Below are 7,963 nucleotides of genomic sequence, written 5' to 3' on the forward strand. Positions count from 1 at the left end.
CCTGCCGCGGTCACCGACCCGCTCCGTGCTCGTTCATCCCAGTGCCTCACAGCTGTTCCTTCGTACCTGGTAACAGTTTTGCCAGTTCGCCAGTTCAGTAAACAGGAACCGGCAAGCTCACCTGCAGATATACCTCAGGAGAAGGAAATCCAGGCATTTTCCAACAGCCAAGTCAGTTTGTCATCTATCCTTAAATCAACTGCAACTCTGTCCCTGGCTCTGTCCCTGCAATAAGAACCTTGTTTCTGGTTCCATAGAATGGTTTGGGTTGGAAGGAACCTTAAAAATCATCTCGTGCCAAGCCCCTGCCATGGATGGAGACACCTCCCACCAGACCAGGTTGCTCAAAGTCCCATCCAATTTAAGGGTCTAAAGGCTTTTTTTTCATACACCTCTGCTAAGCTAATAGTGTCCTTTCCCTTCCCTCCTACCCGTTAACTCTCCACTGAGTCTGTAACTATTTGTTCTCATTTTTTTAAATACACTCCCATCCTTTCCTGTTCACCACTGGACAGTTTGATCATGGTTCCAAATCCTGGGAACACAGCCCCTCTTCACTGCCAATGTCAGGCCAACTTAACCATCTTTTTGGACAAAGGTTTAAGCAGGATCAGCAACCATCTTATGTGTCACCAAAGCTTTCATTGCCGTCGAATGTCATCTACCGCTGACTAGGCAGTGGGTAGCTTTTTATAACTTCATTGGGTCATTTTGCTATGGCTGGCTGAGCAGAAGCACTACCAATACTAACATGAGATGTAAAAGTTTGAAAGCAATTGTAAATTTGGTTGCTATTTGGTTGTTTTTACCACAAATCTCCAAGTAGGTGTGTGTAACAAGAGATGTATTTTTTTAGTTGGACAGGCAAATTGAAAAATAAGCCACAGTATTAAAAATGCTTTTTCTAAAATGGGAAAGTAATTTGTGACATTTGAGGTAACTGACTTGCCATAAAAATTGACTTTCCCTGTCTCGATGCTATAAAGAAGCCATCAAACCTACATAATTATGTGTGCCTAGTTGCCACCAAAAATGAGTGTTGTGAGGTGGGAGACATTTCAATGCCATCATTAAGGATCTTGAAGAATATCCAAATGATCGTACTTGAGAATTTTGACTGGCTGCAGATTGACAGGCATTTGAGTCCACCATTTCTCTACCAAAGGGGCTGCATCTCTCCCATCTCTTAGGAGCACATACTTCTCCCTCCCTCTTGCTCACCAGACCCTTCACCAAGCCACGTTACCTTACCAGTGTAGTAGAAAACCACCCAACTCTTTAGCCAAGCAACTTATGATCTGAGCAAGTTAAAACCCAGGAAGACGTCTGACAAGCACTGAGGCCAAAACATGGCCAGTGCCAGGAGCACATGGCCACAAAGTAGAAGGAAGGGAGAGGCAGAGGTGAGCTGTGAGGGATTTCCCCCTTTCAGTAGTGGAGGTTCTTAATTTGGCTTACCTTCTCATGGGAACTGCAGTTCTGGCAGCTTGGAGAAATAACACTGTGGTTCCTATAAGGAAAAAACAGCTGATGATACATGCTGATAGCCAACTGATCACCTTGGGTTTCCAGCAAGCTGAAAAATACAAAAAAGGCCTGAATGCATCTCTGATCTAAGCACTCCTATAATAACAACCACATCACTATGCAGCAAATTGATACTCATGATGTCACAGTAACTCCAGCCACTTATGGCAGATTGTTGAGCTGGTCACCTCCAAATAAAGACACATTACTAGCTACAGTGTCTAATACACCTGTTAAAATAATTTAGGCTGATGATTCAGGTATTGGAGACAACAGACTATCACTGGAACCTGAATTTCATGCCAAGTAAAGTTACAAAACCAAGAAAATTTCAAAGCAGACTGAATTCTTGGCATACAAGGTGCACAATGCAATACCTCAGCTTTGTCAAATTCCCTGTGGGTTTACACGAACTTCTGTACATGTGCTGCATGCACCTAAAAAGTATAGAAGTTGTTTACTACCTGGTTAAACGAGCACTGTGAGCAAGGTTCCATGTCATGGCAAGCATGAAAACTTCAAGTATTTCAACAGGCTGCAGACCAATGTAATTTCAAAACACCTTAGGAAGGGTTAAAGCCCCTTGACTTTAAGGCCCATCTCATAAATGAATAGAAATAAAGGAAAAAAGAAGTAGTTCTGTCTCATTGAACAGAGCAATTCTGGAGCTTCCTGCACCGTGCATCTCTCGCTTCTGATGAAGCCCCACAGCTGCTCCTCTGGGATGGCCAGAACCTATAAAGTGGATGTCTCCAGGCAGGGCAGCAGCCAGCTGCAGTCTTGCCAAAGATGCCGATATTTGGGTCTTTCTCTTCCCTCCCTATATTACTATACAGAATAAGGTAATTCCTTGTGGATTAAAGAACCAGAATTAGGCAAATATATTAACAAACTTTAGCATGGTGACAAGGTACCAGAGTTTATGGATCAAGATGAAAGGCAGCAAAAGCCAATTCACCTTTGGGGGAATTAAAGCACCACCACTGGAATGGCAGAAGCATCCCACTTTGAAGAGAAGTCAAAGTGTAAAATAATATTGTTGTTATCCTTCTTCTTATCCAACTTGTTGAGCCAGCTCCACAGCCACCATGCCCTAGTTAACACAGGCAAGGCAAGAGCCCAAATAGCAGCATTTTGTGAAATACTAAGGACTGAAACAACAATCCTGAAGGTTCAGGTATGCAACTCTTACAGCCACAGAAGGACTCACAAGCATACGAATAGCACATTACAAGGTCACATTTCATAGCAAAACTCTTAATCCTGTCAACTTAGTGCCACAGTAGGAAAGACTGACTCTAAAAGGCATCTGCCCTGGCAGGAAATAAGCACCAACAACTGCTAGAGCCTACAGGCAAATCAAACCAGCACAACAAAGCCCAGAAGTTGCCACAAACAACTGAGTGTAGTGAATAACTATGCACACGCATGGCCCTCTGGTTGTTACCTTTGTGAAAAATCGTTTCTCATGAAAGAAATGACAAAAACTGCATTCAGCCTTTCAGTGCTAACTGAACCACCACAATCACACGCTATGGAGTAACTCCTTTAAGCTACCTAGCAACAGGGAGTTAAATTCAGAGTAGAAACAGGGCGATATTCACAGACCTGCACTTCGGTCTGTTCAATCGTGCCAATCAGCGTGTCTGAACGTCCAAATGCTCCTGACAGACTGCTCACCAGTAATCCCTAATTGCCATCCACAGTATTTGAAAAGCCATTTTACGCAGAAAATTATGTCAAGTGAGCAATTTTACAAGTAACTAACATAGGAATGAATTAAATTTTAGGCATAAATCACTAACTACCCTTACTTGACAAGGCTATGAAATATTTGAACTTGCCAACTCTTCTTTATGAAATATTTCAAATTTAGAAATTCAACGATTATCTAATCAGCTTACTCAAAAAATGTAAGAGCCATCAGAAGGAAACTTCTCAGTTCAATCTGATTAATACCAGTCAGATTTAATGAAAATAATCAAATGAGATTGCTCTCAGATGCAGTGTCTAGTTCCACACTTGCATTCAGGAACATAGAAAAACATAAAAATAATTTTACTAAAAAAAAAAAAAAAGAATAAATTTACATTCAAACTAAAGTTTAGACAACATGGCTTAAGCTTGAAGAAAAGAATGCATATTTTAATTTTACTTGCAACCTGGGAAAAAAAGTTAGAAAATTTGAACTAAATGTGTCAGATTTAAGAAGTCTTCCTGCGTCTTCAGACTTTCCAGTGCAGCAGGCACAGGAGTGAGGAAGAAAGCTCCTTGGCTCCACACGCAGTGTCAGAGCTGAACGAGCACTGCCTATACTTGTCCACTGGCTATTTTTGTGTCTGCATTTGTAGTCCTGCTTGACTAGAGGCTCTGAAACCTGAGCGGTCTTGGGTTGCTTGAGTTTTCATTCACAGTGGGGTGTAATCTCATCTCTGCAATGCGCTGTGCCCGCCGCTGCTCCCAGGCTGGGTTCCGCTGGGGGCAGATGTGGAGCCATCAGCCTTCAAGGAGTGCAGCCTTGAGGAGGTGAGAGTTTCTCTCTCCTTTAGGGGAACGTGCAAGAACTGTATGAAACATTTATACGAAAATCCCAACTCTTTCAACTAAGAGCAGGATTCCCACTCAGCTCAGTTGTTTTATGTTGGAGATCACAGCCCTCCTGCTTTTGAAGAGCCTTCCCTTGTTCAGCTAACCTACACTTCTGCACAAAGTCTTTTGTCTCTTCTGAAGTATCAGTTACTAACAGATTTACTTATTTTGGGGCTGAAATTTTCAAGACACAGTTTATGGTTTTATTGTTAGAAACCAGTAAGACATTTCATATTTTGTTACCCTCAAATTGAAATAATTTCCCTATAGCAAATGCCACAGTGGCCATTAAATTGTGTTTCTCAGGTAAAACTAAATGATGATTTTTTTTTTTTTTTTCAGTAGTGTAGTGCTATGAACGCAGACCATGAAACGTGTCCATTGACCCTCAAAATTCTTACAGTCTACAACAGGAAATAATCTGTGATGTTTTATCCCTTTTCAGATTTAAATAATTTCCTTATTACTGAATTATCTTCAACTGAACTCTAGTACTAAACCAGATTCTACTGCATATGTGAAAGGCAATATTAAAAAAAAACTCTTGCTAAAAATAAACTTATTATGCTGGCAGTAAAAGATCAAAAGCAACTATGTAATTAAAAATTATTAAATTGAGAGCACATATGAAACAAACTCTACATTGTGCTTTTAATTAAAAATATTACCCTGTAAATTAAAACTGAAGGCTTAAAAAAAAGTAATCAAGGTCAAAAGAATTAATGGAGAAAGTATCTTTGTACAACTTTGAAACTTCTGAGTAAATTTAAGATTAAACACAGGAAATTCTACTGGAAAGAAATTAAAAAGGGAAAAAGAGATCTACACAAAAAGTTGCCGTGTAGATGCATTATTTTTGTCAGAAAATAAAAAGGCTCCATGTCAAATTAGGAGATCTCATCAGCATTCTGCCACAGAGCAGGCTAATAATGCTGCAGAAGATCACTCTTCCTGGGAGGACAGGTACAGAATACCTCAGCAATGACTTTGGCAATCTGATTTGTGAGTGCCCGCCTGCAGAACGCTGCTTCCTTCCAGCAGCGGATGGGGAGGAAGGAAAACAAACAAATTAACAGAATGTTCTCCTTGCCCTAAGTTTTCCTTTAAATAAAAGTCAACAGCCTAATCTTTTTGTCTGCTAAATCCAGTGTTGGAGCGGAGTACAGCTGTTGTTGAGAGGGGTTCAGACGCCAGGCGTGTGACAGGGTCACTGTAAGAACAGTTTCAGCTAGCTTCAGACACAGGAGCATCACAGGATTTGTTTCCTGTGGACACGCCAGACAAGTACAACTTGTGAAGTTTCAGTTGTTTGAGTATGAAAACTGAAAAGGGGAAGCTTTGCCCAGCTGAAGAACTGGCTGCCTGGACACAGCTGCCACCTGTGGAGTGGAGAGAAGAGGGAGCAAGTTCTCAGTGTATGGCTTTAGCTATGGCAGCTATGAACATCTGAACCCTGCCCTGCTACCGAGATCAGCTTGTCCAGCAAAGACACAACAAAGGAGTCATCAAGTACCTGGTGGTTGGATTTCTCTGGGTTCTCCTTACGTGATCATCCATAGGTGTTGGGCACATGGTGATGTTGAGACAAGCAAGTTCTGCAGCACTTCTTCTTGACGGATTGATTTTAGTAGCCAGTGCCTGTATTCTTTCACCTGTACCAGCAGATTAAACCTCTGTGTGCTGGAAGACACTGGGCTGACTGCCTCAAAAATTAACCATTAGCACACCTGTAACTTCAAAAACATACTGGTGTATGAATTAAACACGTAACTCTAAACAGATCACATCTCACCACTTTAGTAGCATTTCAGTGAAGGCTCATTTGTAAAACAGGAGAAATAAATCCATATCAAGAACACTGAAGTCTATAGTTGGATTTCCTTCCCTACCAATTATGAAATGGCAGCTGACATTGTCCTTTTTGGGAAGTATTTGGATTAGAAGTATTCTCGTTACCTGTGACTGGTTAGCCAACAGAGGGAGTGTGGAACAGACTGGGACACTGACAAAATTATAGCTAAACAAACCCCTGTAACTCTCAGCATGAAATAATACCAAAACCAAAATCATCATCTGTATGATTTTCCAAGCCACCCTAAAAACATTTCAACTCAAGTACAATATGTAATAATGTCTTAAATAAAGTGGTCGCTTTGTAAGAAGACAAACACTTCTCTGAGTTTTTTAACCTTTTGCATGCCAAGAGTCAGCATTAGACAGAGATCATAAATCCACTTGTAAACAGGCAACTGACTTTCTTCACTGGCAATTTTTTCCTGAAACTCTCACCACGTGTAGTGGAGAGCAGATGACATTTTACTTATGACAAATAATTTTATATATGCACCATTTTCAGCCTTACCTTTTCAAAAACAGAGATAAATAACAATCAATATTCATGTACCCTTTATTTGCTTTCAGTGTAACATTCCATGCTAATTGCAGATGTAATATTCTTGAGTGTAAATATAAGAATTAACAACTCTGGGTTGGTATTCTTCTCTCTTGTTTTTACAGGTGAATATTTTGGCTTACAAAATTAACAGCATACAGTAAATAATCCTCCCATACTTTGTACAAACTACATGATTTTGATATACAAGGATTCTGTTTTTTATTACAGTGACAATATACAACCATGTCTATTTACAATGCAAAAAGTATATAAACCACATTTTAAACATTCTGCTACTGGCAGCCACTGTTGTTCAGGAGGTAGCTTTAATTAACAAAATGAACTGAAGCCACATTTCCCATCATGTGCTCTATCAAATAATTTACAATACAAAGATAAAAATTCATTGTATGAACAGTATATACAGTTTAATTCTCAAAACAGCAATCTAGCTTTCAATCTTAATGAGAATGACTCCAGAGTAACTGGGATGGCCATGGATTTGCTCTTGATTTAGTTGTTCAAGAAACATACATAATTACTTACCATGCATTCATAACTTTATATCAATCAGATTTCAAGCTAAATATAGATAAATGGATCACTGATTGTACTTCAATCATTTGGGTCTCAGGACTTGAGTGGTTTAAAACTACTGCACTGATTTACATGAAAATCAGTGACTTTGCACAGTGTACTTCACTCCCAGTAAAATAATTGGAAAAAAGCTTTTCTTTATTGCAAAACTGCTTTCTGTTTTCCCTCCCTTTGCTAAAATCTCAGCCTATTTAGAGACGTTATTGGGGTGCTGTAACATTCAACAGGCTGGGGAGCATTAGCCAGTCTTCTTGCAAAGACATGATCTGTGTTCATCGGCAGCACTGCCAACACCCCCGATGCATGGGTGTCCCTTCCAACAGCGCGACCCGACTGCCTAACACTGAAGGAACCTGCTGTGGTTCACCTGAAGTAATGCATCACCACTGGAAACGTGTCCCACCCTGGTATTCCTGACAGCTGCTAATATGCTTATATTGTCTACACATACCGTGGATTACAAGTGCTTTATAGTCACAAAACCTTGTTTAAAAATTGAACGTGGGTTTGAAACACACAACAAACATGGTATTCCTATATTGCTGTCACAGTTACATATGGGAGAATTAATCCCTTTTTTGGCCCTGCAGTAAAATTCATCCTGAGATTCAATGCTGAATACACTATACAAAGCTAGCAAGAGTTTTTTTGCTTAATTATAGAAAAGTCACATTTAAAAATAATTTCTTTAGTATTAAACAGCTGTCCTTTACATTGTGCTTTGGCAGAAAAAAAAATTCAACAGAATTTACCCCGCCAACAGCAGAAGCAAAGTACAACTGGAGTACAATGTGGAAACACACCATTAGCATGTAAAAAAACCGTATAAAAAAAACCACTATTGCATGGAAAGAG

Source organism: Merops nubicus, unplaced genomic scaffold, assembly GCF_000691845.1.
Source record: "Merops nubicus isolate BGI_N331 unplaced genomic scaffold, ASM69184v1 scaffold43047, whole genome shotgun sequence".
Lineage (NCBI taxonomy): Eukaryota > Metazoa > Chordata > Aves > Coraciiformes > Meropidae > Merops > Merops nubicus.